General features: G+C 35.6%; 1 protein-coding gene across 20 annotated transcripts in view; it reads right to left on the bottom strand.

Annotated features, from left to right (window-relative positions):
* Window positions 1-12,042, bottom strand: part of EYA4 (EYA transcriptional coactivator and phosphatase 4) — a 209,374-nt gene that overhangs the window by 194,546 nt on the left and 2,786 nt on the right. The window contains exon 1 of one of the 20 annotated variants that reach the window (XM_014580150.3): window positions 9,800-9,948. The exons of the other annotated variants lie outside the window; for them this stretch is intronic. The gene's annotated coding sequence lies outside the window, so the exon portion shown is untranslated. Of the gene's footprint in view, window positions 1-9,799; window positions 9,949-12,042 lie in introns of those variants that run through there. 20 annotated transcript variants of the gene reach the window in all.

Here is a 12,042-nt window from a genome sequence, read left to right as displayed (position 1 = left end):
TATGGGTTTTAAAAAATAATTTTGGCTTAGAAGACAGCTAAATTGTGACCTAGCCTGTAACAGTGACTGATTGCAATCTTCTATTCAGCAGAAAGTTAGAGTTATGAGGAACTAACCAGATTGATGGGAAATGTTCAAGTTGATCCAAAACCTGTAGGGTGGAGGTTCTATGCTGCACTTCCTGGAGGTTCAAAACAAGACGTTCTGCCATAGGGACTGGAGAGCCAAGATAACTATCAGCTAGTTGCACACTTCCATTTCTAGACTACTCCAAGGTCTCAAACTGCCTCCAGAATAACTCAGGGAAATGGAACTCCAAAAAACAGACCGGTCATCTTTCCTTGTTTGCCCTCTAATACAGATAATTTAGGAGGAGAATGTGCCCTCTTCCAGTCTCAAAAAATTACCTTTTTAAAGTAAAAGTATAGAGAAGTTAGTGGGACCTACCTTAGCATCTTGTCCATGCAACCTTAATTCAGTTCTCATTAAGCATATGCATTATAATAGTAGTTAATTATATGTTAATATACTATTTTTTCATAGGATCCCTGCCTCATTCAGTGCACAGGACAGAGGATCTACAAATTAACCAGGTTATGTAGTAAGTTAGGCTATTTGTAGGATCCCTGCCTCATTTGCCCTTGAAATTGGAAGTTGAGAAAAATAAAGAAAGATAAAGAATGGTCTTATGATTAAAGCAGGTGATAGCCACTAAGATTTCTCTCTTCCACAAACCTCCTATTTGTTGCTGAAGAAGCCACTTAAAATGGCTAGAACTGTGCACTCCTTGTTTTCTGGGTGCCCAACTTGAAATACCCGGGGAATTATACAGAAATTCTCAGAAGTCACAACTGCAATTGATGTCAATAGGAGTGGTAGAGATTGTCCATATATGTGGAATTAAGGCACTCTGTCAGCAAAAATTAGAACAGCACCACAAGTTAGAAGGTCATGATTTCTAATCCCGGTTCTGCCACTCACTCAGTGTGTGGCTCCGGCAAATCTTTTTATCTTATTTTCCCTATTTGTAACCTCAACATCTTCTCTTATCTCACAAGGGTGATATGGAGGTAATTTTATTCATGTCTGTGAAATATTCAGTATAGTAATGAGAGCCCTAGGGAAGACAATGAAGACATGAATAATGCCCTATTTAATGCACAGTTCTTTTGTGGACAGGCATGACAATACACTCTAATTACATAATCACACACTATTTTATTCCACAATACCCCTGCCTCATTCAGTGCACAGGATGGATGCGCAGGAGCTGGAATTAAAGATGCACAGGCATACATTGGAATGTCCTAACTTTTATCTTTCCCTCTTGAGTAGTATGAATGCTGTACTTTGTAGAAAGAAATATTAACCTACTAAAGGTAGCATCTTATCATTTTGTACAAGGTTATTTATTCCCAATTGCAAAATAATAATTAAATAACTTTAAACATTTTCATTATAACAAACAAAGAAAAACATGCCAGCATGACACACTGTTCTCTTGAGGAAAATCAGTACATGGAGAGAAAGTAGACAGGAAATGCAATGAGATTTGCCTCCCTCACATGATAGTCTCTTTCTGTTCCTTTCCTAATGATCCGGATTCCTTCAGGATTTGTAGGAGAGCCTTAAGGTCAGCAGGGATAACTGGCTTTACCACCTGCCTTCAAGCCAGTTAAAGTGAATCTACTAAATGAGAGTCTACTTAGTCTGGGCCAGGGATCAATTTTATTCTTTGTACAGTGCCTAATAAATATAATAACCTTGCTCGTCTACTGATTAAACATGTAGTGTATCTCAAATGTCATCCAGTCTCTGAATATATTTATCCTCACAAAATCCCTCTGTTAGAGAATGGTTATCCCCATTTTACAGATGAAGTACAGAAAAACTGAACCACTTGCCCACAACCACACAGGAAGTTGGGGTGAAGAAAGAAATTGAACTTGAGTCTGTGCAGTTCGAGGCTATCACCCTAACCACTACACCCTTCTTCCTATTCAGTGGAGTCCTGGTCCATGACCAGGGCTTCTACATGCTACTATAATACCACTAATAAATAATATATTACAGAAACCATTACAGCTACAAAATTTGCTATAGAGTTTGTAACTAGACATATATGTAGCTCAGAATGTGATTTTACCTCTCTAGCTTCAGCAAAGAACAGGCAGTATTTTTAAGAATTTGAGACCACTAAAGTGTCAACTATAGAATTTATCTTTTCAGATTGTGTTTTTCAATTGCTAAGAATACAAAGGGAAATTAACATAGATCTAAGAATTCCCCAAACACTGATGAAAGGAGACCCCCATTTGATTTCTCTATATAAAGAGAATATATGAGCTACACATATTTCCCTCTCATGGTCAGTCAATGCCTTCCCTGGGCCCTAGTGCTCAACCATTCCGCTCTTGCTATCCCTATTCTGAAAGTTGCTGCACTCTCCCACAGCAGGCAGATCAAGGCTTGAAAGTTTTCCCTGGGAGTATATCTAGTTCACTTAAAAGTGAAAAGTCTTCCACCTTGCCAGACTATTAGTATAACATTGAAACTGTGAAAGAGCCACTAAATGGTAATGAACCTAATTCAGAAATATATGCCTTCAGTTTCTAAACTTTCATTACTGTAATAGTTTAAAAATTGCTTTAAATATTTCATTAGTTTGTTACTGAAGATGATAAAAATAGCATATCTAAAAAATCCTTGCATAGATTTTCAGATGCATAATGTGAGTATTCAGTTTTAGCCTTAAATGCTTGGCTCTTCAGACATACAGGGAATTTTTAAAATAAATTCTTCAAAAGACCACCCTTGTCTAATACACACATTTTAATTACTATAGTGCAAAATACTTCCTTCTAAAGTCTTCTTGTCCATTCCTGCTCTTCTTTAACTGCCTCCCCCCACACCCAGGAGAAGAGAGTCCTTATAGGTACAACATCCCTTTTCCTCCAGTTGGCTGGATAAATGAGTTTCCCTTTCTTTATTTCTGACTATTTGATGAGCTAGTTTTAAGAGAATAATCCACCAAAATCAGTATCTTGGTAAGATATAAAATCCTTTGCTAAGATTAAAATCTTTGGAAACAACATATTTTTAACAAACATATCATGACATTTCATAAACATGTCTATACTTATGGAGATCACACAAAATAAATCAGCATTCCCTTTTTCCACAAGCAATGAGCTCTGTTATGAACACACTAAGCCACTCTGATTAATTTAAAATATTTGTTTTCAATGCATTAAATATGAAGTAATCTGGTATGATAATATTTTATGAAGACTTAAGAGTACATTTAAAATATAAAGCATGTTAGAAATACTAATTAAGAACATGTAAAACAGAAGAGCTGCATCATATTAATGTTGTATTCAGCAGAACAGCTGATTTGCCCTTACTTACAAAGTTTATGCGAATAAATTTCTGACAAACTTCAGTGTATATCAAAAAACCCGTGACTGACATTTTTTATTCACAAATGCAGTGCTTTTAATTAGGTACTTTCTGCATGTCCAGTCTTCATAATCTGGCATGCAGTGGGAAACATATTCCATTTTCTTTAGAAGAGTAGGGGTTTTTTTTTTCAAATATGATTTGCTAAATTTGAGTTCAGAGATTTGGCTGGAAGGGGTGAGCAAGAAAGGAATAGGGAACAGAAGAGAAGAGGAAGACAGGCTAGAAACAGTGGAGCCCGGACAGAGTGGAGGTGGGATTTGGGCAGAGCAGGGGTGGAGTATGGGCAGGGCCACAACCTAGGGAGCTTTACACCCAAAGTAGCAGCTTCACCCATGGCCACACGTTCCTGCTGACTCATTCCAGTTCAACCAACTTCAGGATGCTATGGCCACTTTAAAAAAAAAAAAAAAAAAAAAAAGGTACTGTACACTGCTCAAAAACAGTTCTTCCAGACTTCTTGTAACCAAATCTAATCTATAATTACATTGTTTGCCCCTAAAAAATAAAGAAAAGCTAATTTACAAATAAATAGATGTGGGGGAGAATATTAGTTTATATCTAGATACAAAAAAATCATATGCAGCATTTCAGGAGTGAGTAATGCAGAGAAGCAAAAAGGCACACAGACTTTAAGAACTCTATTAGAAACATAAATTTTATGGGGAGGGTTTGTCTTATGGGTCAGTGGTTTGGTTTTTCAAAAATTACATACTTTGGAGACTTTCTGAATCATTTTGCTTATTGTTTAAACAACTACTGAAAACAAATGACTATAAGACTATTTTTTGTTCTTCTTAAACAGGCTCCTTAAAAGAGTATCACTATTACCACTGGATGCCCAGTATACTTAGAGAGATACAATCAACATTAAAAAAAAAATCACATCTCTGTGATTTGTTTCAAACAAATCGTATACATTGAAACTCTATAAACCAGTACCCTCTTGTCTGACAACATCTGTGGCTCAGCACTGATGTTCAGGATCAGAGAGTCCCAGTGAAGGGGGAGCTCTTTGTGCCAGCAAGCTTTCTGCAGTGAGTAGCCAGCGGAGCCTAGAGCTGCAGCAGTGGAGCCGAGAGCCTTAGCATGTGGCTTCTCAGGGGAGCAGACAACTGCAGCATACAGATGCCTGGAGGATGGGCAGGACAGTGGGGCCAGAATCAGGTGGGGAGCCAGATGCAGGCCAGAGCTGCGGTGGTGGTTATAGGGGGGGCCAGAAATGACCTCCTCCGGTCCAGCAAAATTCCTCATCCAGACCAGTCACGTCCCAAGGGTGCTGCACCAGGGAGGTCCAGCCTGTCATACTTTAGACATATAACTCATATTGCATAATGTCAGTTATGATAATGTAATTATATCTAGGATAAGATCCCTTAACATGTCATATTGGAATTCTTGTGGAACCCAAACATAGATATGAACTCTAACAAAAGGAAACTTTTATGAATCACCATATATATTCTCATTCAAGCCTACTTAGTATACAGTGAACACATTCCATTTGTTCCAGGAGGTATACTACAATATTCATAGAGTATTCAACAATAATATCCCTGATTTGAATGGACATTTAACTATTTTTAAAAGTAACACCCAGAATCACTAGAAATGAAAGTGTTTAAAGAAAAAAAAATCTGCTTTTCTTTGTTTCTTTACATTGATCATTTGACAACACTCTTTGTGCAATTGGTTTCATGCTTTCCTCTATGTACTCACTTTCCACTGTTGCTTCTGTGAGTCTTTAAACAGATCAGCAGAAAAGAAAATATTTTGAAATACATGACAATTTTATTGAAAAGCCACAACATTTGGCAGAGGTTCTCAGGTATATGGATACTAAACTAAATATTAGAATACAAGTTGCCAGTATCCCTGAAATAGAGGTTCAGAGAATGGAACATCTTTATTTCCAATGAAGCACTGAATAATGAGCAATATAATAATCTGTGTACAAAAACAGCCTCAGAATAAATAATAATTGTTGAACAACTCTTGTAGACTAGAGGCTGCTTCTTTAAGAAACTGAGGAAAAAAGGAAAATCATTTATCATTTCTATTGCAGTCACCTCAAGACTGACACTGAATCAAGCATTTGAAATAATATAAATAAAAACAACAATTGTTTGGGTGCCAGCTAATGGAAATTTGTAAGAATTTTTAATATAAATATCAGTAAGTGTTAGATATTAAGATTATCTTCATCATGGGCCTCTGTTGCAGAAAAGGTTTCACACACACACACACACACACACACACACACACACACACACACACACACGTCTGAAGCCTGGTTCTCATATGTGTAACATGGCTTTTGCTTAAATCTATAGCCAAAAGATACATTTTGTGGGAGAAAAAAAATCAAAGCAACCAACACCATAAAGATTGGTGTAAGTTCAATAGGTGAAATCCACTCCACTCTTAAAAACTGAAATACTACACTTAGGGTCTATATGGTTGGACAGCCGAGTTTCTATGAAGGTGAAATCCACTCCTTCAGTTGTAATATTAACAGAAATAATGGCTACAGCAATTCTGCTCCACTTGTGAGCGGGATGTTGAGACCACTCTGAATCTATGAAAATGAGGTTCCAATAGATTTGTTTTGGCCTCCCACCTCTCCGATCAAATCCTCCCATGGTTCAGAGTGTGTCTACACAGCAGGGCTTAACTCGAAATAAGCTATGCAAACTGAGCTATGTTAACTGCGTACCTTATTTTTAAATTGGGAGTATCTACACCGCACTTATTTCAATATAGAGCACTCTTCCTCCAACTTGTCTTACTCCTCATACAATGAGGGTTACAGGAGCCAAAGTAAGAAGTCCTCTAGCTCGAAAGTATTTTGACATTATTTCAAAATAACTGCCTGCTGTGTAGTCACGGACTGACTTATTTCGAAATAACGATAGTTATTCAAAAACAATGTTGCTGTGTAGACGTACCTTCAGAGTCCCCTTCTTCAGCACAAAGAAACTACATTAGATCCCTCTTAGTGGACACTGTGATCCTAGAAGCTGATCATCTGAGCAGCCCCTTTGCAGAATTTAAGTGTTATGGAAGTCCTTAGCTTTGGATAATGTACCAAGCTACTGGTGAATTTCAAATTATACTGGACACCAAGCATGCAACATGCTATAATTATGAAAACTAGAACACTGCTATACAATATATTTTAAGTGTACTGAAAAAAAGTCAGAGCTAAGTTTTAAAAAGTGTCATCAGTCCTCAAAGATCCTCTCATACAAAGACACAAAGAGTTAAATTAGATTTGTCAAGCAACACGGTTTGAACACTTGAAATTAAAATACACTATACAATGTTTTGCCTTCAGAAGACATAATATAAAATGGCACATCTGACAGACAACTGCAATTATTTCCACTAGAAAGTCTCTGACTGCACTTAAAAAAAAGATGTGATGTACCATGTTATTTGCAAACAAAATAAGTTATCAAATAAGTTAATACTTTGTGACAGTAGACACTAATAAAACATAGTTGCCATAAATTAAACATTTTCCATGGAGACAGATGAGTAACAGCCACTTTTGAGAAATGGTCAATATCATTCCACAGGGATAGCAGTAAAAAACCCAATCAGTAGCTGTTGCTATACACTTTGGTGACCAAGTTTTCTGCCAATAAAATTATGCTTTGTCTTTCCCTCATAAGAACAAGTTTGAAACAGAAGAAAACCCAAATAGACAGTGTATATCATCATCTGATACTGCACCTAAATTTTCACAAAGCTAATGCATAAATCCCAAAACTGTCACCTCCAAAATGTCACACATGGACCTGTCGGAACTTCCCAGAAGTGTTACCTCCAAAAATGTGCCAAACAAATCTCTCTCAATGCAAGTTATTCCTGACTCTGAAGCACCTCTGAGATCTACTCTAATTGTGAGTTCTTGAGTAGAGATTTTCTAAGTAAGCCAAATACTGCAGGGTAGTTTTAAGTACCCATCAGGGATTACGTAGAGCATTCAAAATTCAATCTCACTTATGGCCTAAGCCAAAATTTGATCACTATTTGAGCTAGCCTCCAGAGAAATAGCAGCACATACCTAAAATATAAAATATTTTATGCGAAAACAAGTTAACAGTTAATACTCGTCTAAATAGCTATCAGAAATGTCTAGGAGAGACTTAGTTGGACAACTCATCTGAAGGGCATTACCATTTTCATTGTAGTCACATCCAGTATTATTGTTCTAAAGCGTCAGTCAGCTATAAAGCCAACTCCTGGTATGGTACCTGAACACGATCTTCTGGCTGTGAAATGAGATATTAACTAACCCAGATCAACATGGTGAACTATCAGTTCCTTATATCGCACCAATGTAGAATATTAAGATAAGGTGGTACTCCCTTCTACTGCCTAATGTCACCTTTGGAGTCCTACTATAGATCCAAATCTTGTTTCAGTTTGGGAGACCTCCCTAATAAAAAGTTATCCAGTTCACAGAACCACTACAGTTTTTAGCACAATTATTATTCTCTGCATTTCAGAGGGCCAGGACTGGTATAGCAGGTTGGGTCTGAGATGAACTGACTGAAATTGGCAAGGAAATTTGCCTATAACCAGTGTTCCCTGTAAGATGGCGCTTATGCAGCCACTCAGGAGAAATTCAAATGCCTATCAGTTCCTTAGCGCCCACTGCTAAGTTTTGTTTTTACTGATGATGCACAGTCTCATATGTCTCCGTGTGTATAAAAAAAAATATTCCACGCATGAGTGGAAAAAATCCACATAAGGATGGAAAAATATTAGAGGGAATGTTGCCTATATCCCCCACCCATGCTTGATTCTAGGACTGCTCACTTGCATGAGCACCAAAATTACCTAAAAAGAATTAACAACCAGTTCATATATTATGTCTAACGGAGCCAATGCTCCAGTGATATTATTGGCTCACAATTCTCTCTTTTATACCCTAAATATTGTTACGTTATTAAAAATAAAATATTCTTGCACAACTCTGAAAGCCCCCCCCCAAAAGCAGAAAATTCTAAGATCTGACTGTATCTTTATCTTTAACTTATTTTGTTCTGACTAGTGAGCACAGGAATCTCCAAACTGTGCACGTAACTTGCACATAATGTGTACTACAATATCTTAGACATAAGAGACCAAGTTAAAAATAGAGGGTCTGATACTCAATGAGTATAAAGCTGAACAGTCCCACTGATTTCAACACAATTATACTGATTTACAATAGCTGAGGATCTAGTCAAGTCAAGATTCCAGTTACCTCCATGCAAAGGTATTGATTACAATAGCGTTTATGCATATAACTGAGCAGAACTCTGTTCAAAGTTTCAAGCTTAGTTCTGCATTTCTATTCTTTTGTGCTCCTAGTTAGACCCTCACTGATAGGTCGGTGTAGATTTTTGTGGTTTAATTATAGATGTGTCAATAGCAAAATGCTTACTCTCTGCATCAACCCAATTAAAAAAAGGCAGCAGTAATTCTTTACATTGCTGACAATGTCAACGTACATGGGTCATTTCAGGTTAGTATCAGAGTAATACTTTGACTATTACATTGTCAAATTAATTTAGGTATTCTCTCACGTAAAAAAAAAGTTAAAAGCTATTCCAGGTATAAAATTACTCCTATCTACAGTTATTTTGTGGATGATAGTGTCTATCGCAAGTCTTTTTAATGAACGAAGGATACAAATTACAAAAATGTATAGCCTTGGCAATCAAAACAGAGCTACAGTACTTTTCTATTGGTACACCGACTGTAGCTTGACCATTATTTTTCAAGCAACTAAACAATCATTTTCCTATAAGCCTATTCATTGTATTGGAGTTTAAGAAACAGCTGTCCAGTATGGAATCACAATGATTTTCCTACTTGTTCTAGAGAGTATGAACTTAATCAGAAAAGCTGCACTGACCTTGCTTACCACAGCACTGAAAGCTCTTATGGGATTAATTTCTTGTCATACAAAACTGTGACAAGTTTGAAAATGAAGTGCTTAAGTTTGGCATTTTCAAGCCTACCATTAGCAGTGGCCATTTTGCTGAAAAATGTGACAACCAGTATATATAAACCTGTCAGCATGAGAGCTCAGTGACAAGATTGGACATTTCTGCACAGTCTTTTTTAATACAGGATTAAAGGGGGGGAAAAACAAATGCTTTAGTATTTAAGCAAAATATAGAACATGTCCCCAGTACAGTTTTCAGGTTTTGAGTCTACTAACTCCCCATGGATGTCCCAAATAAATTGCAATAATGCCAAAAAGAATGCATAACATGACTCAAAATGCAAATATTAAATAAACGTGCCTTCCAAATAACATTAACTTTATACTCACCAAATATTTGAGTTTTCACATTGCTGTAAGATGGACCCAAGTTTCTTTAAGCACTTCTGATTTAATCTGATATTCAGACAGAAGTATGAATTTGACCAAAAATCTTTCACATCCCTCCCATGACAGCCTATTTCTATAAATTAACATAAAAAATTTAACCATTATAAAACATGTAAATACAAACAACGGCATTTTTAACTGCAGACTATGAAGTCTAAGAAGTCAAGTTCAGAGTTTAGGAAAGCAAAACTCCCATTGACTTCAAAAGGAAGAACACACAAAACAGTTAACTTTTTAAAACTATTTTTATTTAAATTCAAAAAGGGTAATAGTTTTATGTCTTCAGCAGAACCCTGTTCTGAAATCTCAAGAGCGATTAAAAGACTATTGCAAAGCTGAATGGTTTCAAATATCAAACTGTATTATTATGTCAGGGCCCGCAAGATCAATTAGCGCTTTTTAATGACAGGAAAAGTTACAGTTAGACTCACATTTATACAATGTCTAAAACTAAAAAAGAAAAATGTTTATCATATTTACTTACAAACTTTTTAAACAATCAAAATGTTAAATATTTTCTTTAATTCACATGGTATTAGAGTGGCTTTTCTGTTGCATATTTTAAAAAACATTTTATTAACTGAAGTAAGTTGTTGCTGCAGTTACAACAAATGTATATTCTGAAATGGCCAGAAATCACAGGGAACATTAAATTATGCAGTAAAACCAGTATCATCTTAAGGTATTTCAGTATATGTGGTGCTGGTACTAAACCTGGTTTATTGCTAGGCTTTATAAAGCTTTAAAAACACTTGGCAACTATCTACAAATCATTTGCTTTTTCTATCTGGGTTTACATTCTTTTTGAGAATCCAAGCTACAATATTATGAATGGATAAGTGAGTTTGGCTCAATGTTTCTAATTAAAAACAAAAAACACTATCATAAGACAGAAACAAAATATAAGAATTAAATACATTTATATAAAACAGCTTATCACAGATCTGCATCAAAAAAGTAAGTTTTATACTTTGTTATTAAATGCCGTGCATAAACTTAAATGTCAACAAGCGACTGAATATATATTTCACTTCTAAGCACAGAAAGAAATTATAAGTGGAGATACAGGTATGTTAGAAATTCCCTCTTGGTACATTGTGTTCAAGCACCGTTTGCTGTAACAAAATACCTCATTATAGTTTCAAACACAATTAGTTTAAGACTCTCTCTGTGGTGATATTTCAGAAGACAGCGAGAATATTAAAAACACACTTTGTGTATGGTTTAAGCTGTAAGCATATTATTTTTAATAAAAGTGAAGCATGATTGCTTTTATACAAACAGCAGACTTCAAAATTTCATATTCTGAAACTAAACTTTTCTATTTATTTCTTCAAGGAGTGATTTGAAATATTTACTACCAGACAGTACCTAATTTTAGGTTTTAAGTGCTTTAACAGCTCTATGAAATATGATCAGCAGCTGCAATGTAGAAGTACGCTGAATAAACTATCCTTTATAAAAAGGGAAACTCATTTTACCCAGAGTTCATAAAATCCTCACTTTCAAAACAGAAAATGATAACAAATAATTTATATTTGCTTTCTACATCACTTCAATAAGTTGATATTTTTTATTGATTGAATTTAATATTAAAACAGAAAAAAGTAGTTTGTTTTATTACCTGTAAAATAGAAAGAACACTGTTCTATATAAGCAACTCTTGCCAAAAGTGCGTAATTGTTTTTACGCCTTCTCAACCAAATTCTGATACATAAAGTAAAACTAAGGTATACCAGAGCCAAACACAACTACGTTGATTTCAAAGCCTGTATCGCAGACTGAAAATATAAAATAGGACAGTGTCTTTCTACATTTCAAGTGGTAACGCACAATACATTTTCATTGGGAACTGTAGTATGAATAGCAAGGAACTCAGTGATGGTGGAAACCTGATCTACAGTTTTGTCTATGAACTCTCAGTCACTTAGAACATATTTCTATTATAGCACGTTACTACTGTTCTGTAAGACATTACTACATGAAAGGAACTTCTAAGCATAAGATTCAACTGAATATGATAGTATAATTTAACACAACCCAAAATAGGAAATATTTATTTTTCTAACTATGCACATATCATTTGAACAAGGTTATATAGGTACAAGTAACTATGACATTCTTGCCTTGTATTTTCCTTGTCAGATATTACAGTTAATTCAAAAACAGTTGGTAATATGAAC

This window comes from Pelodiscus sinensis, chromosome 3 (assembly GCF_049634645.1).
Source record: "Pelodiscus sinensis isolate JC-2024 chromosome 3, ASM4963464v1, whole genome shotgun sequence".
Lineage (NCBI taxonomy): Eukaryota > Metazoa > Chordata > Testudines > Trionychidae > Pelodiscus > Pelodiscus sinensis.
Note: the sequence above shows the minus strand (reverse complement) of the source record. Positions and strands in the feature narration are given on the sequence as shown.